Below are 27,595 nucleotides of genomic sequence, written 5' to 3' on the forward strand. Positions count from 1 at the left end.
TGAATATGTAGTAAAATAATGAAACTTTTTACCAAAGACACAATAAAACAATAGAGTACTATTTGCATGTTATCAAACTGTCAAACTTTTAAAAACTTTTGAAAATAGCTCCATGAATCAGGTATGTTTGTGCATTGTTGGTGGCCATATAAATTGGTACAACCTTCACCAAATGTAATTTGATAGAAATAAATTAATGTACTAAAGCATTCACAAGCACTTTCGCAGCATTCTGTGCTAAGAATTTTCTTTCCTTTTTTCTCTTCTTTTCTTTTCTTTTCTTTTAAGGGGTTCCTGGGTGGCTCAGTGGATTAAACCTCTGCCTTTGGATCAGGTCATGATCTCAGAGTCCTGGGATCAAGCCCCGCATTGGGCTCTCTGCTCAGCAGGAAGCCTGCTTCCCCCTCTCTCTCTGCCTGCCTCTCTGACTACTTGTGATCTCTCTCTCTGTCAAAAAAATAAATAAAATCCTTTCAAAAAAAGAATTTTCTTTTAATTTGTTATAGGGTGTAGTAGTGAAGCGTGATTTCTAAGCTTCCTTCCTATATTAGGTGTTTTCCTATCTACCAATCTATCTATCATCTATCTATCTGCCATCTATTTATTTATCTATCTATCTACTGTCCATCTATCTGCCATCTCTCTATTTATCTACTGTCTACACACACACACACACACACAGAGTATTCAAGATGATACACACATAGAAAGCAAAGTGCATAAAGGAACACTATAGTCATGCAAGAACTTACTTCAAAAAGAGAGAGTAAGAGAGATTTGCCTCTAGCAAGCACAAGTGCATAGTGCATAATTTATTGCACATTTCCTTCCAATTTTACATAATAGCTTGCATTGTTCAGGCACCAGTGTTAGCTATACCGGTTTGATTGCTTTTTTATGGCAGAGAATTACAGTGCTGCAAAGTCCATTATTTTTTATATAACATTTAATAAACAATTCATTTTAGGGTTTTGGAACCAAAGGAAATGAAAACTCTCTTGCAGATGGGTAATCCCAGTGGTTTCTATATTTAAAGGAGAATGAATCCTGAATACCTTGCTTAACTCAATTGACTTTAACAACTACTGTATATAACACTGGACCACACTTTGAGATGTTCACCAGAAAATCTTACAGAAATTCCAATGCTTGAAAAAGTAGGTAAGAATATCATAGAGCCAAACGATGAAATGGTAACATAAGAAATATTGTTGGCAAGTCCTTCCCTAAGTCACAACTTCTTTTACATGATATTTACATAAAATTCACATCTTCTGATCTAAAGGGGCAGGTGAGTCTGCTCAGGATAAATTGTCACTGTGGATAGAAAATAATAGGAAAGCAAAGGAAGGGTAGTGTAGAAATGAATGTTTTGCTAGGTGACCCCACATTTCAGTGCAAAAAGAAAATAACAGCCAGAGGATTTTCTCTAGATCCGGTGAGCTCCTAAGCTAATTTGTGTCAGAGATTTGTGATTTTAAGGTCTTCAGGAAGGAGGAAGGATGTGTCTCAGGGATGTTATTTGCTTTTATGTATCATGACTGGGCCTTTTCTTCTCTGCCTTGATCTACCTTAGCTGGCCAGTGAAGGATGGAGTGTCATTTGTTATTTCAGTCTGTTTTGGTTAATCTGTTTAATTAGACATATAAAGGATTTTTTATTAAACGTATGATTCAAGAAATCATTAATCTGGGGAGATATTTATTGCTCTTCAAATGATATTTATATTTTGAGTAATAGTTTTGGAATGCTAAATATTTTTTTAAAAACATAATAGGGAAGCAAACATGTAAAAATTAATATTTTAGATCAGAATGAGAGCAAGTAAACTTATTTGTCATTTCTTGGCAAAGCAAGGTTATGTTTTATAGACTTTTTTTCATCTCAGAGACTGTTCAGAGACACACAGCATATTTCACATGATTGATAGGTTTCACTGTCCCATGTCTAGAAACTGAAAACATCTCTTCTAACTTGAGACAACAAAGCAAGATTTGTCTCAATTTTCCTGAAGTGAAACAGAAACAGGTTTATGAAAACGTTTTTCTACCTCTGCTCTGTGAATGGTTTGATATTAAGGTTCGAAGTTCCTTTTAAGTACTTACATTCTGTAAGTTCTATAAATCTATTTTCCTAGCAATGACACTTTCTCAATATTGCATAGGGTGGCAAAAATAAAAGCATAAGATGAAGCAGTGGTTCCCAGGCTTGTCAAAACCAAAAGAAGTCACCTGCCTATATTCATTTCCCAAGGCTGAAAACAAGGTATCACAGACTAGGTCTTAGACCAAGAGAAATTTATTCTGTCATGTTCTGGACACTCTAAGACTGAAATCAAAGTGCTCGCAGATCATGCTCCTTCTGAAGCTTCTGGAGAAGGATCCTTTCTTGCCTCTTCCAACTTGTGGTGGCCCCAGGTGTCCCCTGGCTGGTGGCAGCATCACTCACATCTCTGCCTCTGTCTTCACCTGGTTATCTTCTCTCTGTGTTGTGATTTTGTTAAATTCACACTTGTGAAGCAGAGCCCGGGATATTGGATAGCTAGCCAAGGTTCAACGAAAGACCAAAAGATGTCAAGAGATGGCAAGAGAAAGTGAAACAGAGAAGTTTATTAATCACAGATCCTGGAAGAAGTATGTAGGATGCCTTGAGGGGCCACTGTGGGAGGTCAAGGCAGAATGCCAGCAGATAGTCCGGACCTGGGGCACATGCCTTTATTAGGGTCTGCAGGTAAAGTGCTTTGCATTCCCCAGCTAAGGCTAGATTGGTCAGTTCAAATTGAAAAGAGTGGACCTTTGGTAAGCTTCATGAGGGTCTTATCTAAGAGATACAGAAAAGAAGGGCCCTGGGAACTGGGGGGAGACTGTTGTTTACATGGGCTGCTGGGCAAGTCTTATCAGAAACTGAAATTTCCTTGTGACTCTGCTCTGAGCTGGCAGGAGGTGCTGAAGTCAGTTTGAGGTCTCTGGAGGCCACCTAGACATATACAATGAATGCTGAAGCAGCAATACCATGGAGTACTTTGGCCAAACTCTCCATACTCTGCCTTCACATAGTCTTATTGTAAGGACTTTAATAGAGTTTAACAGCACCAGAGTTGTTGGTAAGGTCAAATCTGAGTATGCCTCCCTTATAGTTCTGAACCTTGTAAATTAATGTAATTTAATATCAGAGATGTTAACTAAGCTTAGTATCCACATTTTCCTGATATTTATCTTGGGTTTCCTGGAAACACATAGTTTTCTGAGTTTTGGAAATTTTGTAATTATGAGTAATATGTATATTCATTTGTAATGTTGGTAATATTTACAAAACTATAAAGTTAGTTTTTTATCTACTAATGAGGAGCAGAAAAGATTTAGTAGAAGAATAAAAATAAAAAGAAGGAAGAGATCTGTAGATTTTGAAAATGAAATAGAACTTTATAGTAATTATATTGGGAAAATACATTCCCTGTTTACAACAATTATATTTTTTTAAATTTGAGTATCAACATTCAAACCCATGCTGTTTTTAATAGCAAGTACATTTTCCTTTTTGAAATATCATGACATCCTTATTAATGCTTTTAGGCACTATACAGATTCAAAACCATGAAAGGTTTGCTGTGGTCTGACTTTTGCTTCTTCTCTCTTACAAATATAATACAAAATGTAAAATAATGTAAATGTAATGTACCAAAATCCCCTTTGTTATCCATAACATAAAGATGTAATCCTCACTAAAAATACACAATAAAGTTTTATGGCAAATATTCAAATTTTTAATATTCAACAAGTTGGTAAATATATTCTAAAAATCAAATCAATGGCAATATCTAACATCTTGCAAAATTCTCCCCAATCTTAACAACCTTGCCAATGTCACAAAACTGATAAATCTTTCAAACAAATAAACTGGTAGGACAGAAGGAGAACAGGCTCTCTGTAGCATCTGCCATCACTTTGACTAGGAAGTGTAATTCTGAGGTTGATAGGGTAAGGACTGATTCATCCTTCCAGTACCTTCTCCTTGAAACTAAATCCTTGGATAGTGGAATTAGATGACAACATTAAACATGATGTAATTCTTCTTATCAAGTGTCATTTCCTTATTATTTGCTTAATATTCCATGTAAGTAATTTATTCTAACCACCTAGCTTTAAAGAATGTTTAATGGGAGAAAACATACCTTTGCTGGTCTGAACATGTTTATTATATAGGCATACCTTGGAGATATTTTGCTTTTAGTTCCAGACCATCACAATAAAGCAAATACTCCAATAAGGCAAGTCAAACAATTTTTTTGGTTTCCCAGTGCATAATAGACTGTAGTGTAGTCTATTAGGTGTGCAATAGCACTATGTCTAAAAAAAAAAAAAAAAAAAAAGAGTATATACCTTAATTTAAAAACACTTTATTGCTAAAAAATGCTAACCATTATCTGCGCTTTCAGCCAGTGGTAATCTTTTTGCTGATGGAGAGTCTTACCTCATTGTTGGTAGTTGAAGACTGATCAAGGTGGTGGTTGCTGAAGACTGGGGTGGCAGTAGCATTTTCTTAAAATTAGATAGCAATGAAGTTTGCTGCATTGATTGACTCTTCCTTTCATAAATGATTTCTCTGTAACATGTGATCCTGTTTGATAGCATTTTACCCACAGCAGAAGTTCTTTCAAAATTGCAGTCAGTCCTCTCAAACCCTGCCCCACATTTATCAACTAAGTTCATGAAACACTCTAAATCCTTTCATAACATTTCAACAATCTTCACTGTATCTTCACCAGGAGTAGATTCCAACTCAAAAAAAAAATTTTTTTTTGTTCATCTATAAGAAACAATGTTTTATCATGAGATTGTTGCAATTGTTGCAATTCAGTCACATCTTCAGACTCCACTTCTAATTCCAATTCTCATGCTCTTTACACCACATCTGCAGTTACAGCCTTCACCGACATCTTGAATCCCTCAAAATCATCCATGATGGTTGGAAGCCACTTCTTCCAAACTCCTGTTCATGTTGTTATCCTTATCTCTTCCCATGACTCATGAATGTTCTTGTGGCATCTAAGTGAATTCTTTCCAGAAGATTTTCAATTAACTCTACCCGGACCCATCAGAGGAATCACTATGGCAGCTAAAAAGCCTGGAATATATTCCTTAAATAATAAAACTTAAAAGTTGAAATTGCTGCTTGATCCATGGGCTGCAGAATGGATGTTGTATTGTGTTGGTAAGCATGAAAACAACAATATTGTTTTGCATCTCCGTGAGAGCTTTTAGTGATCAACTGCACTGTCAGCGAGTTGTAATTTTTTGAAAGAAATCTTTTATCTGAGCAGTAAGTCTCCCCAGTGGGCTTAGAATATTCAATAAGCCATGTTGTGAACAGATGTTTATCATCAAGGCTTTGTTGTTTCACTTATAGAGCATAGGCAGAGTAGATTTAGCATAATTCTTAAAGGCCCCAGGATTTGCAGAATCATAAGTGAGGATTGGCCCCAATTTAAAGTCACTGAGTTGCTTTAGCCCCAAAAAGGGGAGTCAAACTATCCTTTGAAGCTTTGAAGTCTTGGAGCTAGTTATTGACTTATCTTCTCTAGCTATGAAAATCCTAGATGGCATCTTCTTTCAACAGAAGGCTGTTTCATCTGCATTGAAAATATGTGGTTTAGTGTCACCACCTTCATGAATTATCTGAGCTAGATCTTTTGGATAACTTGCTGAAGCTTTTACATCAGCATTTGTTGCTGCACTTTGCATTTTTATGTTATGGAGATGGTTTCTTTACTTAAACCTCATGGACCGACCTCTCCTAGCTTCCAGCTCTTCTTCTGCAGCTTCCTCATGTCTCCCAGCCTTCATAAAATTGATGAGAGTTAAGGTCTTGCCTTGGCTGATGCTCTGGCCTAAGGTAATGTGGCTGGTTTGATTTTCTATCCAGACCACTAAAACTTTTTCCATATCAGCAATAAAGCTGTTTCACTTATTCATTTGTGTATTCACTGGAGTAGCACTATACCATCGCCTTTGAGAACTTTTCCTTTGCACTCACAACTTGTCTTACTGGTACAAGAGGCTTTCAGCGTACCAGAGCTTTTGACATGCCTTCCTCACTAAGCTTAATCATTTCTAGCTTTTGATTTAAAGCTAGAGATGTGTGAATCTTCCTTTCACTTGAACTCTTAAAAGCCATTGTAGGATTATTAATTGGCCTAATTTCAATATTATTGTGTCTCGGGGACTAGGAGTTCCAAGAAAAGGAGAGAGAGATAGAGAAATGGCTAGTCAGTGGAACAGTCAGAACACACACAACATTTATTGATTTAGCTTGTTGTCCTATATGGGTGCAGTTTGTGGCATTCCAAAAGAATTATAGTAGTAACATCAAAGATCAATACTCACAGATCACCATAACAAATAGAATAATAATGACATATTTTGAAATAATTGAAGAATTACCAAAATATGGCAGAGGCAGCAATTGAACAAATGCTATTGAAAAAATGGTGCTTATGGACTTGCTTGATGAAGGGTTGCCACAGACTTTCAATCTCTAAAAAATGCAACACCTGCAAAGCACAATAAAGGAAAACAAGAAAATAAGGCATGCCTGTATTTCTGGGGGGAAAAATCTTGTGATACTTTCATATTTAAATAATTTACAGGGATGCCTGGGTGGCTCAGTTGGTTAAACATCTGCCTTAGGCTCAGGTCATGATCCCAAGGTCTGGGTCTTTGTTCAACAGAGAGTCTGCTTCTCCCTCTTCTTCCCTCCCATTTCTCTCTACTTCTCCCTCTGACTGCCACTCGCCCTGCTCTTGTGCTTGCTCTCTCTCTCTCTCTGACAAATAAATAAATAAAATCTTTTTAAAAATAAATAAATAATGTAAAGAATCAAACAATTTTAAAGATACACAATGCACAAAGATATAAACAACAAACCAATCAGTAAACATTCTTGCTGACACTCCAGCTGCCCTGAGAGCAGAGGGCATATTGAAGCAGGAACTGAGCCTTGAGTTCTCATGCCCACACAGAGACAAGAGATGAAGGTAAAAAATAACAAGAACTTTCATGAGAGAATCAGGACCCAGGTTCAATACAATACATCATCTAAAATGTCTAATTTTGAACAAAAAACTGCATCATGACAAGAAACAGGAAAATGGGACCCATATACAGGAAAAAAAGCAACAGAAACTGTGTCAGGACTGAGATGCCAAACTTAACAAAGATATCAAAGCATCCATTATAAATGTTTTCAGAGAACTGAAGGAGTTTGGAAGATACAAAGGAAGGCATGATGACAATGTCTGATCCACCAGAGAATATCAATAAGGAAATGGAAATTATAAAAAAGAATCAAATAGAATTTCCAGAGTTGAAAAGTACAATAGCTAAAAAAAAGTCAGTGAACTTGAAAATAGAATTGATATAGATTATGTAATCTGAAAGGCAGAAAGAAAAGATATTTAAAAAAGGACTTCAAAATAATGTAAGCACCAACAAGTATACCAAGATACGCACAATAGGAGTCCCAGAAGAGAGAAAAAGAGGAGAAAAAAAAACAAATAAATAACTAATAAAAAGTTCCAAAATTTTTTGAAAAACATTAATCTACACATCCAAGAAGCCCAACAAACTCTAAAAGGACAAATGGAAAGATATCACACTAAATATATCATAAAAAATGCCATAAACCAACAACAAAGAGAAAATCTTGAAAGTGGTAAGAAAAAAATTCAAGCAACCAAGTAAATAGTGCTATAACTGAATTTATATAGCTTAGAGATACTTATATACTGTGACAGTGAATACTATAATTTTTCCTAGGCTTTATATCCTTTAGATACTTTTAATTTTCAAAGTGCACCCTGAAATTCTAGCATTCAAATCCAAATCTAAGAATAACAACCACTGGAATTCAAGAACAGACAGATGAACTGAGTGAAATTCAGTATTTTTTACTTGATCCTGGTTAATCACTTTCATGTAGAAATTTTTAAAAATCATTTAAGTTGGGGGTGGGGTGCCTGGGTGGGTAAGTCAGTTGAGCATCTGACTCTTGATTTCAGCTCATGTCATGATCCCAGGGTCCTGGGATCGAGCCCTGAGTTGTGCTCCATATTCAGTGTGGAGTCTGCTTAGGATTCTCTCCGTCCCTCTTCCTCTGCCCCTCCCCCAGCTCACACACACCTGCACTCTCTCTCTTTCTAAAAATAAATAAATAAATCTTTTTCAAAATCATTTAATTTGGTTTTATTCATGAACTCATAAACTCCTCCATAAGTAATATGTAACTACTATTCCACTTGAGATATAAATCAAATCTATCAAATTATTTAAATATGCCAAATAATGTAAAAAAAAAAACTTATAACTGTTGAATCACCATATTATACACCTGAAACAAACATAACACTGGAATTTAAATTAAATTAGACTGAATTGAAATTGCATAAAAGATTTTTAAAGTGATCTAAGGAAATATTTTTGTATATTGTTTCTATTATTTCTAAGAGTATCTATTGGCAAAAAAAAAACCTATCATCTATGGAAGGAAGGCAAAATTTGTTATTTAAAGATCAGATTTTAAGTTTTCACTGACATTTACTAGCAATATATATTGCTCACTTGAATCAAACTCTGTAAGTCTTCATATTTTTACCTATGAATTAAAAATACTTTCTTAATACCCAAGGAAATAAATCACAACAAAATGTACTGTGAGATATGAAGCATTTATAGACTACTTTTCATGCAGGCTGGGTATGGCTATTCTACTTCCCTAAACCATAAATTCTGTGAAGATAGATGTTATCAACTGTGTATAACACCTAATCTATGGTACTTATTGATATACACTTGACAGGAACTGACACTTCTTGTGTAAATTGAAAGCACTGGAGAGTAATGTGTATTTGAAATACAAATACTGTTCTTCTCAAAGTTGTGCTCTCTTGAACTATAATTAAAGATGTATTTTCTTATTTAACAGATATGACAACAAAATGAAATGTTCAAAGCAGTGAGTGATGAATCATACAACACCAACAGGAAAAATAAGCCACTCTTGACTATTGAAAGTTACTTGTTCTGGTGAAATAAATTGTTTTACAAATTATATTTCTGTCTCAGGTTATTGATTTTGCCAATCCATTTTCTTCCTGGCTCATGTAGAAATACATATTCTTAATAAAACACTAATATCTGTAGTGTTGTGTTTTGTTATCCCATTTATATAAAAAGATACGTAGGTACAATCTATTAAAACAACATCTTCTTGGGTGCCTGACTACTCCATCAGTAGAGCATCTGACTCTTGATCTTGGGGTCATGAATTTGAGCCACATGTTGGGTAAAGAGATTACTTTAAAAGAAAAAAAAAAGGAGTAAAATGCATCTTCTTTTGTAGGAGAGTATATTATCTTATTGTTTTCAATGAGGTTATCTTTCATTGTAAAAATAAATGGAAACAAATTAACTAGGGAGCCTTTTAAACTTCTCTGCCCCCTTTCTCCATTTCCTTTTTTACTTACCCTTTTATTTTTAAGAGAGAAAGAAAGTTTGCACATGAGTTGGGGGGAGGGACAGATAAAGAGAATCTCAAGCAGGCTTCACAACCAGTATGGAGCCAAACTCAGGGCTCCATCTCAGGACGCTGATATCATGACCTGAGGCGAAATCAAGAGTCAACCACTCAACGGAATGAGCCACCCAGTGCCCCTACCCTACTTTTCTCCAACAGCACCACTTAGCTGTTAAGAGAAAATCATTAACATTGTGATGGCAAAAGTTTTTGTTTCTAAGAACTATGTTCAACAAGAGCTAAAGCAAAATAAATCCATCAAATGAACAAATAATTAGCCAAATAATTACCATCTTTGTAAGTATTCCCTCCAATTCTGTAAGCAATGATGATCTTTAATAGGTCAGGATTGACTCTAATCCTGTTGTCATTATCTATGTGACCACCAATTTTTTTTTATGAATTTAGTAGGCTATGAGGATACACCAGGTATTCCATTAAGTGCTTTGAATACTTTATCTCATCTTTATACTATTTTACTGAGAAGAAAACTAAGACTCAGAGCACTCATTTGCCCAATATGATACAGCAGGGAAGAAGTCTGAGACTAGAGGACATAGACTGTTGGTCTTTAATAGTTGGGCAACCACTGTCAGGTATTGGAAGTTGAGTAACTTATTAAACACTTCTTGCCCAATTTCATCCTCTGTACAATAAGGACAATCAAAATATCTATCTCATTAAATTATTATGCTTATTGAGATGAGTTTATGTGAACACACAAAGCTTAATAGTTAGACACAGGACCTCCCCCAAACATATCACTCATTTAATATAAATTTCTAAAGTTACAAATCATCTATAATGGCGATATCCCTCCCTCACCTATTATTAATTTACATTGTACTTGTTTGGAAGTAAAAGCAAATCTGAATATGGTTAGAGTGATGATTTCTATTCTAATTTATAGAATCTACCAATCCTTTTTCTATGCATAAATAATTTGATCTTCAAAACATTGTTTATACAGTCTGGAAAGAGAAGAATTCTAATTACTTGTTTTATAAAACTAAGAGCACATTTTGAAATTACTTATTTTATTAAGATTTTCTCCTTCAGTAAAAAAGAAATTCATGAACCCTAGAAGATACAGAGTGCAGGACCAGAAACCAAAAGTTAAACTCCAAAGCATACAACCCCAGTGTGCTAAATAATAATACAATGAACACATCATTTTTACTATCGTTCCAAGAAATATTTTAATTATGTCAATATAAACTAGCTCATTTAATCTGAACAATAACTTTGAGGCAAGTATCATTATTATTTCCAGTTAACAAATGAAAAAATTGAGCATAAAAATATTAAGCAACTTCTTAGGGTCACACATCTAATGAGTGTCATCTACACAGATATAGCACCCCTGGGAAAGTTATTTACCCCATCAGGGCCTCTGTTCTCAATTGTGAATAAAAAGGTTGAAGATATCACAGAAGGTAGGATTTTTAAATCATCACTGCCATGAGTCACATCTCTTACCCAGTATCATTTTTCATTGATAATTCAATGGATAGGGGTGGCTGGGAAACAGATAAATATGGAAAGTTCTGGAATTCCTGAACTAGCTGTCTGGGTCTTTTCTTGATGTATAAGAATATACCCTGGGGGCACCTGCGTGGCTCAGTGTGTTAAAGCCTCTGTTCTCGGCTCAGGTCATGATCTCAGGGTCCTGGGATCAAGCCCCGCATCAGGCTCTCTGCCCATCAGGGAGCCTGCTTCTCCCCCTCTCTCTGCCTGCCTCTCTGCCTACTTGTGATCTCTCTCTCTGTCAAATAAATAAATAAAATCTTTAAAAAAAAAAAAAAAAGAATATACCCTGGCCCAGAGCTAATACATGAGGACTCTAAGTAAACCAAACAGGGCCTCATTGTATAATGAAAGCTCTTTTAATCGTGAAACATCTCTATTTTATACTCCCTAACTACACAGTTCACACTGACATTTTCCAGTAAATCACAACTCATCAATCTATAGACTCTTGGTTTGTTTGCCATAAACAACCAAAACAGACCATGTATACCCTGCTAAAATCATTCTATAAATAAGAGTTTTATCTTTCCATCAAGGAATAGTTTCAGGAGGCATGTTTACAAGGTGATTTGATCAGGTCATTTTTCCCCAGGTGTCCTAGGGTTAGAACTGGGTACCAACCACCTGCAATCTTTTTCCTTCATGTTGATCTAGATTATGTCCAAAATATCTTTCAAGTCTATCATTGTGATATTTCAAGGTCAGTTGTGTTATAACCCATGTCCCTCTCAATTAACATTAAATTCCTCATTAACATCCAAAATAATTTAGTAGGCTAAGGAGATAAGAATAGCAAAATATCACTGCTAGGATTTAGTCCTTCAGTATGGAACTTAAAATGTTAAATATTTTTTAACAGAACATGAGGTTTTTGCCGTAGAATTACTCAATAGAACACTGTCAGAAAAAAAAAAAAACATAATTCAATAAGCAATTTTTAAAGCTTCATAAGGGCTTGGGTTTTTTTTTCTCCTCTTGCCTGTTTTTGAGCAACCAGAGATTTAGTAATAGCTGTTGAGAATTCATCGCTCATCATATTAAAGTTATAACCCATTGTCTTCAAAAACGAATGCCAAGGCTGCCCGGGTGGCTCAGTGGGTTAAGCCTCAGTGGGTTAAGCTCAGGTCATGATCTCAGGGTTCTGAGATCAAGCCCTGCATCAGGCTCTCTGTTGGCTGGGGAGCCTGCTTCCCCCTCTCTCTCTACCTGCCTTTCTGTCTACTTATGATCTCTCTCTCTCTCTCTGTCAAATAAATAAATAAAATCTTAAAAAAAAAAAAAGAATGCTAAGAATTACTTATATCTTTTAGGCTACCCTAAAGTTTTAAGACAAATACTGATAATAAGTATAAAATTGGTGATAAGCATAAAAACATCTACCCAAATAAAAGGGAAATACACCATCTAACATTATATGAAAGATTAAATAAGTAGAAACAATGAAATAATTAAGATGATAAAAATAAAACTAAAAAATGAGAAAATACTAAAATATGGAATGTCAAATACATCCTAGCATCAGAGTGTATGAGTGTGTACACACATCTTACTAATTACATATTCATATATATACATTAATATACAACCATATTAAAGACATATTTCTCCAATTATGATTTTTTTATAGTTTTCAATTTTTAATTACATATGTGGATTTTCCTTTGTGATTTATTTTATTTATTCAGTTATAATTTCCCACCTCATCTAATTTTGTCAGGAAAATCTTGACTTTATTATATTATCATATCAGAGATTTTATTTTTATATTTAAGTCATCAATCCATCTTGATAAAAAAGATAATGAGATTAAATCCAAGGATAGTTAAAAATAGAAAACTCATCTACAACTGTACCATTTTCTGAAACAAGACAAATTTTCTAGTTAGCTCATAAAGGACTGGAAAACATAAAATAGTCAAGGATCAAGGGAGCTACTTAAAATTTTCAAGCAATAATTCTTAAAATACTGTGAAACTCATGGCTGGCAAAGTATATAAGAAGTGAGGCACTGGTGGATGTATAAACTGCTACAAACATTCAGAACAGCAAACTGACAATAGAAATCAGGAGCCATACAATTTTCCTCATCAATAACTCTACTTCCAAGAATCAATGCTAATAAATAATCTCAAATTCAGGTGTTACATAGGAATCCAAATACTGTGCCATTAATTACAATAGTGAAAACCTGGAAGAAATTTAAATGTCCAACAGTGTGAAAATAGCCTTGCAAACTATGATATATATAAAGGAAAAAATTATATGGAGTTCAAAATAAATTTTCCTAAAAACATCAATTCCATGGTGGTGTTTAAGGTTTACTGAAAATTTGTGATACAAAGTTGTAAGACAGTATAATCTTTTTATATAAATGGTATAAATTTCCTAATTTACACTTAATACACACACATGCATACATAGAAAAATGCATAGAAGAAAATGCACTAGAACAAAAACAGTGATTCTCCTTGGGAGAAGAAATTGATATATGATTTTTATTTACCTTCTTTCAGTTTTCTATGTTATCGATGGTAACAGCTTTGTTGTTTGAGTCTTTGAAATCCATATCCTAATTTATACATCATTTTTGAGACTGTGAATTTGTCTTCAATAAAATGAAAAAAGATCCTTGAAAAACATTTATAAAAACACTGATGAATAATTATTTAGATTTCAGGATCTTAAAAGTGTGACTTTCGAATTCCTGTTTGTTTTTCCAAAAGAAACTAAGTTTCCCATAAGAACTCTGAGTCCTTAGTAGCTTCCTGTCATGATTTAGAATTTACCATGCTGGGTTAGCCCACACTCAGACCAAAAATATCTCATATAGAGAAATGCCAAAAAGTGGGATGCCTGGGTGGCTCAGTGCGTTAAGCCTCTGCCTTTGGCTCAGGTCATGATCTCAGGGTCCTGGGATCAAGCCCTACATCCGGATCACTGCTCAGCAAGGAGCCTGCTTTACCATCTCTCTCTCTGCCTGCCTCTGCCTACTTGTGATCATTAAAAAAAAAAAAAAAAAAGCCAAAAAGCCATTCTGTTCCTTGATTGTACCATGTAGGATTACATATTAGCCATGATCTCCAAATATCTTCAATTTGATCAAATAACTCATAGATCTGATAGGTAATCAAATATGGATTCCATTTTTTTCTCAGCTCTCAGAGTATTCTAATATCTTTTAAATTTGTTCTATCAACAATGTTACTATATGTAGATGTGAAATCTTTCAATTTGTTAAGTTTTGTGCTATCTATTTTATTTGGAAGAGTATAATTGCTAATGGTATTCTTACCTAAAAATTTTAACTTTCATTTATGTTTTTGTAAAATCTGTGTCTTTCTAGTGATGATGAGAAGGAACACGATGGGTTGTGGGGAAAGGTGAGCCAGCTTGAGCTGAGTACTGAGTGCCCTGTTCCTCCTTCATGTCACTGGATTGCATGCAAATCGCCCTGGGTCTCCAACTAAGGTGCACATGCTTACTGCTTCTCTCTGGGGCAACAGAGTATAGTACAAAAAGCATTTTGTTTAGACCCAAAGACTTGGTCAATGTCAGTATTACAAAACGAGAAAGTTAATTTCTTGCTGTCCCAGACATCAACTAGTTAATTATTCAGACTCCTATACCGCTGCAGTGTCCTCCACATCCAAACTTGACATACCCTCAGAGCCACTGCCCTGAGTACTGGGTACATTTGGGGTTATCTTTTTCAAATTCATTCCAATGGCTTTTCTGCTTCAGGTGGTTTTTCCAAGTTGCTGCCCCCTTTCAACTTGAAATTTGTTCTGATTGTCATGGTAATTATGCATTTTGCTTATCTTTTTTAATAAATATTCATTCTCTATCATTTCTAAGGATTTGAGTTCTGGGCAAGGATGGTACATTAATAAAATAAAACTTAAAAAACACTTTTTCCAAATGTATCTTAGGTGTTTTTATTCTATTTTTTAAACCATTTAGTTAATTAAAATAACATTATATTATTTAAATCTGGGGAAATTTGGCAGGGAAATAAATATCTTTATGAAAGTCACTGTAACAAGGAAAATATTCCTCCAGGCTTCTTTTATATTTCTTACAAATAGTTGTTTTATAAAAGTCAGACATGCCTTTTCAAAATGTATTTTGGTTTTGATATTAAATTATATAACTTTAATGTGGTTTATTAATACATAATTGATTCTCATGAATTTTTCATTTATTGAAATATATTATTTTATTTTTATATATCTATTACATTTTGCTTTTGCTTTCTAATATTTCCTATTGTGTTATATAATTTTTCAAGGAAAAAATTATAAAATACAGGAGTCAGAATGGTTATGCTGATATTTTTTCTTTCTAATTTACATGAGAGAAATTCCAACATTATTATTGGTTTTTTATCGATTAATTCTTACACTTTAACGAAACTTTAATTTATAAATTTTTCTGCTCTACTTTTGGAGACCAAAAAAACATGTGACAAGCTCTGTCTTTCAAATCTTTATTGTAGGAGCACCTGGGAGGCATAGTTGGTTAAGTGCCCAGTTCTTGATTTTGGCTCAGATGGTATCTCCGGGTCCCGATGTTAGGATTGTGAGAGCAAACCCTGTATTGGGCTCAGTGTGCTCAACATGGAATCTGTTTGAAATTCTCTCTCCCTCTCCCTCTGCCCCTCCCTCTCATGCTCTCTCTAAAATGAATAAATATTTTTTTAATAAATAAATAAATATTTTATTGTAGAATGTATGATTTATCACTATCATGATTTTTCTCTTCATGTTTTTTAACTAAATTTTTCCTATTTCCCATATTAATATTGGGATCCATGCTTTTGCCTTTGTCTTTTGTTTACATTTTCTTATTGTACTTTCATCAGGTCTTTTATTTTTCAAGTTTTTAGGAAGATGGGGAACATATGCATTTTATATTGACATGATTTTTATTTTTATTTTTATATTACATTATATTTGACAAATCTTGGAGTTTCCATTTTTCTACCAATTATTTTAACTTTTCTATCTAGCTTAGTAAGTATTTTATGTTTTAATTCTATTGTATAGTTTATTCACTGTTTTGAATCTTGTTCTTTTTTAATTTTACTTTTTGGCCTACTTTCCTTTGGTGTTTCTATTTTTTCTCTCTTGTTTTCTAACTGTGGACTCTTGTTGTGACTTAAAATATTTTTATATTCAAGTCTTTTTAAATCTGAATAGAACCCATCTTTATTTCATTATCTATATCTAGACTGGGATAGCATATATTGACTTTACGTGATGTAAGACAAGATCAGCACATCCAATTTTTGCCATTGTTAAACCACCAGATTTTTCCGTGACTTCACTAAAAGTAAAAGGAAAATAAAAGTAGGAATACCTACGCATGCAAATGTAACTTTTTATAAGTTTCCAGGACACATAACACCAGAATATTTCTATAAATATTCTACATGCACCTTTTTATCCCATAATTGTATTCACTGTGCCAATTGTGACTTTCCTCCTTTTTCTCTCTCAAGTAAAGTATCTTGCCTTGTTCCTTTGTCTTTTCTCAAGTCTTCATCCTCTTAACCCTCCTCCTATCTCTTCTCTCTCACTTCCTTCCCTTGTGTCTTCCCCTATTTATACTTGTTTCTATGCCCTCCCCAATAACCATAGAGTTACTGTTGGTAAGTCCTTCTCAATTATTTAAGAGAAGTATTCCCTTTCTCACTTTCTATAATTCCCACTCATCACCACAGTTAGCAAATCAAATCGTTTGAAGGGGTTAACTTTCCTCTGAAGAATTAGCAGGTGCATATACAGTTGGCCATTGAACAACACACAGTTGAATGGCACAAGTCCACTGACCCATGGATTTTTTACAGTACAGGGCTACAAATGTATTTTCTCTTTCTTTTAATTTTCTTAATAACATTTTACTTTCTCTAGCTTACTTTAGTGTAAAAATATAGTTCATAACATGCAAAATGTGTGTTGACTGTTCATGTCAACAATAAGCTATCAGTAATTAAGTTATGGGGGAGTCAAAATTTATATGGCTTTTTTTTTTTTACTGTGTCAGTATTGGTGTCCCTAATGCCCTTATTGTTCAAGGGTCAATAGTCTATGCTTATCATTATTGATCTGTAACTTTCTTCTACCCGGAAAATAAGTGATGATCATATACAAAGAAAGCAGCACGATCTATTTTATGGCTTCTCTATCATTTCGAGGCTCATGGCCAAATCCTCTCCCCTCTTCTCTTTCCCTGTACAGTCGGGCTTAACTCAACGCTGAAGGCTTTAGGGTGTTTTTGTCCACTTAAGCTGAATTGTCATCACAAACACCTGGGAACTAGATTTTTAACTATCTTGGAAATATAAATATCTGTCTTAGATCTGAAAGGAAATCAGGCTGGTGAGTCAGTAACTTCTGCTGTCACTTTGCTTCTTCTGTTAGCATCTCGCCATACCTCTACTGCCCATCCTCCTATTTCTTCGGGAAAAATAATCTTGGATATTTGCCCTAAAAAATTAATCTCTCCCTCTAGAGTCTCTGTATCATAGTGAAAGGAAAAGAACTCCACATTTATGTAGGATCTTTTCCCCCCACATGGATATAGTCCACATAACATGTCCTTTGTCCCTCCTTGTTTTACCCCCCCCCCAAAGAAAAGGTAAAGTCATTTCTTTCTCATTAAGCCCTGGATATAAGCTTCCATTTATCCATGTGATCACAATAGAAGCAAATTAAGAGAAACTGTCCCTGGGGCGCCTGGGAGGCTCAGTGGGTTAAGCCTCTGCCTTCAGCTCAGGTCATGATCTCAGGGTCCTAGGATCAAGCCCCGTATCAGGCTCTCTGCTCAGTGGGGAGACTGCTTCTTTCTCTCTCTGCCTGATTCTCTGCCTGCTTGTGACCTCTGTCTGTTAAATAAATAAATAAAGAGAGAGAGAGAAAGAGAGAGAAACTGTCCCTAAACTATGTTAAGTACTTAGGAGTCTTGATTGGAACTGGAGTTCCACCTGTCATGACTTCCATTCTTTCCAAGCCCATGCCTCCCTGAATATGTTGCATCTTACTTTTCACACACCAGATCTGCCAAATTTTTATCAGGGATGGATACAACATAGGTAGTATATAATACTTCTTACTTCCTCTCAGTAAATTCTGACTCCTCCTTCCTCCAACTCCACCACAACCAACTAACATCATTCAGTTAACTATTTACTCTACTGTTAGAATAGTCTTTGTAGCTACCTTACAACCCAGCAATTGCACTACTGGTTATTTACCCCAAAGATACAAATGTACTGATCCGAAGGGACACGTGCACCCCAATGTTTATAGCAGCAATGCCCACAATAACCAAACTATAGAAAGAGCCTAGATGTCCATCAACAGATGAATGGATAAAGATGATGTGGGGGGGTACACACACACACACACACACACACACACACACACACACACACACAATGGAATATTACACAGCCATCAAAAAATGAAATGTTGCCATTTGCAATGATGTGGATGGAACTAGAGGGTATTATGCTAAGCAAAATAAGTCAGAGAAAGACAATTATTATATAATCTCACTGATATGTGGAATTTGAGAAACAAGGCAGAGGATCATAGGGGAAGAGAGGAAAAAATGAAACAAGATGAAACCAGAGAGGAGACAAACCATAAGAGACTCTTAATCTCAGGAAACAAACTGAGGCTTGCAGGAGTGGAGGGGGGTGGGAAGGATGGGGTGGCTGGATGATGGACATTGGGGAGGGTCTGTATTGAGGTGAGCACTGTGTATTGTGTAAGACTGATGGGTGTCTGGGTGGCTCAGTTTCTTAAGCACCTGCCTGCAGCTCAGGTCATGATCCCCGGGTCCCGGGTTCAAGTCCTGCATCAGCCCCCCCTGCTCTGTGGGGAGTCTCCTTCTCCCTCTCCCTCTGTCTGCCACTCCCCCTGCATATGCTCTCTCTCTCTCCGTCAAATAAATAAATAATTCTTTAAAAAAAAAAAGACTGACCCATACTCTTGAAACAAATAATACATTATATGTTAAGAAAAAAAAATAGTCTTCTTAATTCATAAGTCTGATCCTGTTTCACTTCTGCCCAAAAAATATTATGCAATAAAATTCAAACTCCTCAAGATTACACTCATGGTTCTCAGTCATACGGTCTCAATCCACTTTCAGATCTTAACTTTTACTGTTTTTTTCTCATTGCTTATATTGCATTCAAATCAGACATTAACAAATCCATTTTCATTTGCGTGCTTTTTTTCATGCTGGATTTTCATGCTTTTTTTGAATGCTTTTTCCACTTGAAATGCTATCGACACTTGGAGACAAACAGAGGATCTTAGGGGAAAGGAGGGACAAATAAAACAAGACGAAATCAGAGAGGGAGACAAACCATAAGAGACTCTAAATCATAGGAAATAAACTAAGGGTTGCTGGAGGGTTGGGGGTGGGGGAATGGGTTAACCAGGTGATAGACATTAAGGAGGGCATGTGATGAAATGAACACTGGGTATTATATAAGACTGATGAATCACTAAACTTCACCACTGAAACTCCACCTCTGAAACTAATAATACACTATATGTTAATTAATTGAATTTAAATTAAAAAATAGCAAATAAAAGAAGTGCTTTCGACACTTGGAAAACTTTATCAAGCCTATAATTTGAAATTTTATCAATCTCAAATCTCATGTTCATCCTTGGCCTACATTATTCCTCATTTCAAGATAATCACTCCTGACTTTTTAATCCCACTGGAAAACAACAATCTACTCTCCCTTTTTATTTCAGGTGTATGGTTAACTGTTACATTGACAGTCCAATGAATGCTGCCCTTAGTATTCATATTCTTCATATCTTATATTTATATTCTCCTACAATGACCCTGGACTTGGCAACATTACTGTATATAAAATGGGACATTAGCAGATGTGATACAAGCAGAGACTTGATAAGTTTTTGAACATTGGTCCTTATCTCCTTGGGAAAATTCCTCTTAGAATTCAAGAAGTTGTTATACTTAAAAAAAATTCTAGACTATTCTGCTTAAAGAGGGCTCACGTAGTAAAATACTGGAAGATTGTACACAGATGTAGGAAAAGACCACTTGGAAAAACAAGTGAAGTGCTCTGAATTGTGGTCATCACCAAGACCCAAACACATGAGAGAGATCTTCAACTTTTAGCCCAGCCCATTCGCCAGTTTCCTACCATAGGCAAAAGAATGACCTACTCAACTCAAAACATCATGCAAAATAATGTCATTGTTTTAAGTAAGTAAGAGTTCAGCTGGATTATTATGCACTGACAGATAACAGAAATAGTGTATTTTTCTTTTCCACTAGATTGAAAACACTTTATTGATTCAATGTGTTTTCACTTTGTAGAACAATACTTAGCATAGTGCCTTACAAAGTGTATATATTAAATAAATATCTAATTTAATATGGTCTCCTGGTATTACAATTCTGGAAAGTTAGTATGACATATTTTTTAATCCCTATTTTAAAATAATAGTAATATCAATTAACCTTTGTATAGTAATTTAATATGGTTCCAAAATGGATTAAAAAAAAAAAGACCAACTCTAGAACTAATATCCAAGCATAACAAGGTTACAGAATATAAGATTATTATACTAAAATTAATTGCTTTCCTATATACCAGCAATGAACTATTAGAATTTAAAATTAAAAACACAACAAAGGGGTGCCTGGGTAGCTCCATTGGTTAAGCAACTGTCTTAGGCTCAGGTCATGATCTCAGGGTCCTGGGATCGAGCCCCACATTGGGCTCCCTGCTCAGCAGGGAGTCTGCTTCTCCCTCTGCCTCTGTTCCTCTCTCTGCTCATGCTCTATCTCCCTCTCTCGAATAAATAAAATCTTAAAAAAAATAAAACCACACAAAGATGACTTTTTAAAAAAGAAGAAGTAATCCATATTCATGGAGAGGAAGATTCAATATTGTTAAGATGTCAGTTCTCCCCAACTTGATCTATAGATGCCACAAAATCCAAGTTGTTTTGTGAATACCAACAAACTGATTCTACCGTTTTTATGGAATGGCAAAGGACCCAGAATAGCCAATGCAATATTTCAGAATAGCAAAGTCAGAGAACTTACATTACCTGACTTCAAGATTTGCTATAATGCTACAGTGATGAAAATAGTGTGGTATTGGTAAAGAACAGACAAATGAATGGAGCAGAAGAGAGAGCCCAGTAATAAAATTACATAAACAGAGTCAACTAACTTGACAAAAGAGTAAAAGCAACCCAATGGAGAAAGGACAGTCTTTTCAACAAATGGTCCTGGAAAAATTAAAGATACACACACACACAGACACACACAACTAAGTCTAGATATGAATATTATATCTATCCCTAGAATTACCTCAAAATTGATACAGACCTAAATGTAAAATGCCAAACTATAAAAATTCTAGTAGAAAACATTAAAAATCTAGATAGATTACTTTGGATTTACTGTACAACACAAATGTATAATCCATTTAAAAATTTGATAAATTAGATTTTATTAAAATTGAAAACTTCTGCCTATGAAAGACACTGTTAAGAGAATAAAAATGCAAGCCAGAGACTGTTGGAATATCTGATAAAGGACTATTATCCAAAATATACCCAAAAAACCCTTAAAATTCAACAATAAGAAAACAAACACCACCACTAAAAAGTAGACAAAAGATCTAAAGAGATACCACACCAAAGAAGATATACAGATGGCAAATAAGTACATGAAAAGATGCTCACTATAACAGGTCATTAGGAAAATGTAAATTCAAACAATGAGGTACCATTATACACCTAGGCCAATAACCAGAACACTGACAACACCAAATGCTTGTGTGCTGCAACAACATGAACTCCCATTCATTGCTGATGGGAATTCAAAGGAGTACAGACACCTGGAATCATAGTGTTACATTTTACAAAGCTAAACATAGACTTATCATAGCACCCAGCATTTGTGCTCCTTGGTATTTACCCAAATGAGTCGAAAACATGTCCACACAAAAACCTGCAAAAATCAGGTTTATTCATAATTGCCAAAAGCAATAAAACAAAATATCCCTTAATATGTGAATTGATTAATGTGGTGTATCTATGCATGAGAATAGTATTCACTGATAAAAAGAAATGAACTGTCAATCCACACTAAGGCATGTAAGAATCTTAAACATATTGCTGAGTGGAAGAAGCTGGCGTGAAAGAGCTACATACTGTGATTCCAACTATATGACGTCTTGGAAAAGGCAAAACTATGGAGACAGCAAAAAAGATCAGTGACTTTCAAGGGTTTCTGAGAGGGAAGGAGGGATGAGTAGGTGGAGTACAGTGGATTTTTAGGGCACTGAAGCTATTCTGAGTGGTACTGTAATGATGAATATATGATTATCCATTTGTCAAAACCAACAGTACTACGCAACACGAAGAGTGAATCCTAATATAAACCATAGACTTCAGTTACTAATGTATCAAGGTTATTTCATTAATTATCAGAAATCTAATACATGAAAAAGAAAACACATGGTATAGGGCTTGGCATTTAGCAGCACTGCAATGAGCCATGACTACTTCCTATAACTAAAATGGTTAGCAAATACTGGGAAATATTATTGTGTAATTGGCTTCTAAGAAGTGAGATACTGAAAGTCCATTTGAAAAATATTTTTGTCTTGTATACATTTTCCCTTTTTTTATTTAAGTAAAAAAATTCATTATACAGTAATTTTATGTATCAACTTGACAGGACCACAAGGTACACAGCTATTTGATCAAACATTATTCTGGGTGTTTCTCTGAGAGTGTTTTTGGTCAAAATTAACATTTAAATCAGAAGACCAAGTAAAGCACACTGCCCTCCCTCCTGTGGGTGGGTCTCATCTAATCAGTTAAACCCTATATAGAACAAAAAGATGACTCTCTCCCAAGTAAGAGAGACTCCCACCTGACTGCTTTCAAACTGGGAGATCAGCTTTCTGTCTGCCTTCAAACCCAAATTGAAACATTGGCTCTTCCTGGGTCTCCTGACTTTGGACTCAGACCGAAATTAACCATTAGCTCTCCTGGGTCTCCAGCTTGCCCAAAAATCACCCTGCATATAATGGAACTTGCTCTCTTCCATAATTATGTGAGCCAATTCCTTATAATAAATCTCTTTGTGTGCACACACACACACACACACACACACACCCTATTTGTTCTGTTTCTCTGGAGAACCTGAATACATACAGTAAATACAAATTAAATTTTGTTGACCAGATGACAAAATTACAGCCTAATTTTTGTAAAGTCTACTTGCATTGAGGTCCTCTTTCACTCAATGGACTGATATGTGTCTATTCTTCTTTTCCTGAGAAGCCTGACTTACTTTTTCACAAATACCTTGATAATAAGATTATCCCTACAATTATTTGTGTGACCTTAGTGAATCTCTTTGCTATAGCACAAAGGACCTACAGGTACCTTTGTCACTTCCCTTAATATTACATTATCCACAAAGTATCTACATTTTTGTAATGTCGGTTATCATTTTTTCTGATTAAGCTACTACAGAATTATTATTTCTGTAAAATTTCCCTTAAAATTTTCCAAATTTCTTGTCTTTGAAGTTATAGCAGTTTTCAGAATTTATACTGTGTTTGATTTTCATGAGACTTAAAAACAGATATCAAGTAAGTATGTCTTGTTTGTTTCTTTTCTATAGAGTTCTTTTCCAAATTATCTCTTTATCCTATTCCTATCTCCTTTATCTTGTCAACTCCATTGATAAATCTGTTAGGTCTTGCTTTCTTTCCTTCTTTCTCATGCACACCTAGTGGCAATTCTGGTTTTTTGTTTGTTTGTTTATTTTTTAAAGATTTTATTTATTTGACAGAGATCACAAGTAGGCAGAGAGGCAGGCAGAGGGAGAGAGGAAGGGAAGCAGGCTCCCCGCTGAGCGGAGAGCCCAATGCAGGGCTCGATCCCAGGACCCTGAGATCATGACCTGAGCTGAAGGCAGAGGCTTTAACCCACTGAGCCACCCAGGCACCCCTGTTTGTTTTTTTTTAATCTGAAAAATAATGGCTGGAGTTTGGGATCCCCCACAACTAACTATAACTTTTTTTTTTAAACCTTAAAAGAAGGGTAAAATATCTCAGTCTGAATTTCCTATTCAAAAAAATGGGAAATGGGAGATATCTGAAAAGTGTATTTTCTAACATATTTTTGCTGAAACTCTTGAGTCAGGCTGAAATTTCTGTGTGCTTTTTTCTACCCAGCAAGATCTCTGCTTTAGACAGCTCTGGTGCATGCTGTACCGGCTTTAAGCTTTTCACTTAATGTTTAAACTCTGGGTTGATAAAATGCTTTTACCATGAAGGTTTACCACTAACTCGTGAAATGTAGAAAAATAACAACATATAGATGGTTTAGACAAAATAAGTAGTATAGATTAATATTTACTTATTGTTTACATAATTATTAAGAATAACTAACTTATCTTTAGCTCCTTTTTAGTTGCATTTCTGGGCCATTATATGCTAATTAGAATTTGATAGATATATATGAACATTATCAGCCCCCATAATTTTTTTTCAATTTGGTGTTGTATTTAATTAATAAAACAGAGGTATTTATAAAGAAAATATGATTATAGTCTTTACAGGTAAATATGAAATGAGGTCATTCTTCTTTACATACAACAAAAGAATAAGGAACATATTATAAAATAGTGCTTATTATGATTCCAAGAATTTCTGAAACATTATACAGGTATAAACAATAAGCAAAACCTTCCAAACACCCCCAGCCCTCCAAAATCACATAATCATATAAACTTTGATCAAGAACTTCAAACCCTCCCCTAAAAAAGAACTTCAAACTGAAGCTCAACAGTCAGCATTCTCTTCAAGTATAATAAAAGTGAACTTTCCTCTATTTTTTTTTTTAACTTCTGTGATGTTCTTGCCAAACCTGACACTCACCAGGAGATAGATCAACAGTTTCTGGGGTGCAGAGACGTTCACTGAGAAAGAAGGAGATGCGAAACTGCCCCAGTCACCCAGTTCATACCAGGATATGCCCCCATGCGAAATGACTTTATCCTTCATAAATTCAGTTTGATTTTTTATAGGATAAGTGTATTTAGAATTATTTCATTTTTAAAAGTTATAACATTATACAAGTGACCTATCACTTGTTATCATAAAAGGCCATTTCTTCCTTTAACTAACATGAGCCTATTAGGCCAATCAATACTAGGTATAGAGGCAGGAAAAGGCAAATTTTGCCTCTGTTGGTTTAACTGCCCTCATTGCATGCATTTTTTTTTCAAATAATATATCAACACATTTAAAAAATATAAAGGTTATTTTTAAATTCATCTTGTCACATTTTTTAGAGTTGGAAGTCATAAAGACATTCTTGACTTCTTATTCCCACATCTCTTTTTACTTCTAGAGATACAGGTTATCACAGTGAAATTTTCTCTGACAGCTAAAACTCATGCTTAATATTCTATTTCCTGTGGAAAAGGATTGGATTATATAAATGTGACATGTGTCAAATGGCAATTTCAAATATTAAAAATTATCATCTTACCTGGAGGCCATCGCTCTGAATTTAAAGAAGAAATTTGTTAACTACTTATAAGATTAAATATCACATTTTGAATTTCAATCATTCTAAATCTTGTATCAAAGAATGTTTTGATATCAGCAATAAATATGCGAATGCTATGGTTTCAGCATGTGGCCAGACTCCAAGTCATATTTTGTCTTTTTGGGGTTTGGACGTTCACAGCACGTTGTTTTCAACAGAATTAGAACTCCAAGTCTGTGTTCAACACAGCACCAAATTTGCAAACAAACCATTCCAACACATAAAATACACTGATGACCCTGACAGTGATGATTTTGACACAGCTGAAACAAGGACAGCTAAAGCTGTGTGCCCTTTCAAAGCAATCAAAACTGTTCAGCGTCAAGAGGGAAAAAAAAAAAAAACAGAAATTGTCACAATGCAAATATTTACTCAACTTAAGTATACTCTACTTTAACCAGGTACAAAAATAACTGATCTGAGTTGACTAATGTTGTGTGCATATAAAAGGGTAGGCTGTCTTCAGGAAACACAATGAATTGACAGTGATAACTTACTGCAGAACATCACAAAAAGTGAGATAAAGGGAAAAATAAATAAATAATAGTAAACCAGTTTCCTTAGCAACTAACCAATTGACACAAAAAAGAAAAGGATATGTTCTGTCTGCTTTGAACTGTATGCTGCCACATAATTTGCTTATTATAGATTCTATACAGAGGAGTATCTGATGTAGGCTTTTTTTCATTACCTCCATGTCCAAAAGTCCTAGGATTTTATCAACATGTAAAGGTCATTTAAATAACACTGTTTTTCTATCCTTTACTTAGAACAAAACTATAAGAAACATAAACAAAACCAGAGAATTTCACTGTGTTTTTAATACCATATTGAAATACCTAATCTACCTTTGTTGTCTTTATTATGTGGAATTGCATGAGTATGACAAATGTCACGGTGAAAATATCTAGATTTTCATTTATATGAGAAACATGATGGGAAGGTAATTTTGTGTTAGTGGTAAAAAAAAAAAATATATATATATCTTGGTGACACTGTGATGAGTCAGAATCTGTTTGTAGGTACAGAGTGAGAAGTCTTTCCCTGCTACATGGGGTTGAACAATAGACACTCAGAAGGACATTCAACCCCCAAAGCAGCAGCAAATGACACATATCTGTGGGAAATGCCACATGGAAAAGGACATAAGATCCAGTCAGAAGATCCAGTCAGAAGCAGAGAATGCACATACAGAATAACGTACAAGAAAAGAATTAAAAGATTGGTGCCTTTTGATACTTGGTGAAACACAGAATTCAGAGAAATGCCTTAATTTGTATTTGTTGTTTTGTTTCTCATTGTTGTATGCTTTTTCATTGGTATACTTACCTTTATGAAATAAATACAAATACCAAATACCAAATACGCATGATTTCATATTTCAACCACATTGCATTTAGGTGTCTATCAATAGTTTTTATAAGAAAAATACTTTTTGTTCAACTACTGTTGAAAAATAAAAACTTATTTTTGGCTCAATTAATGTGTATGTAATCTGACACACAATGGAGGTTAAAAGTGCTTCCCCAAACAATACTTTCAATCAAAACCTAGAATCCTCTGGGGCTATTGTTAAAAATGAAGGTTTCTAGAGCCCTCTAAAGCTCTGATTAGGTAAGCTCCTTGGAAACCACTATTTGACATCACCAACTGTTAACTCTAGCATCATACAGAATAGAATATACCAATGCACTTACTGTCAGTGTCCACACATGATTTGGAGTTATATTTTCATTTGTTACTTGTATAGGCCTTTCTGTATCTGTATATAATGCTTGACTATTTAAACCTTTATTTTAATTCAGTTGGTTAACATACAGTGTTATATTAGTTTCAGGTATATG

This window comes from Martes martes (assembly GCF_963455335.1).
Source record: "Martes martes genome assembly, chromosome: 2".
In the NCBI taxonomy this organism is placed as follows: Eukaryota; Metazoa; Chordata; class Mammalia; order Carnivora; family Mustelidae; genus Martes; species Martes martes.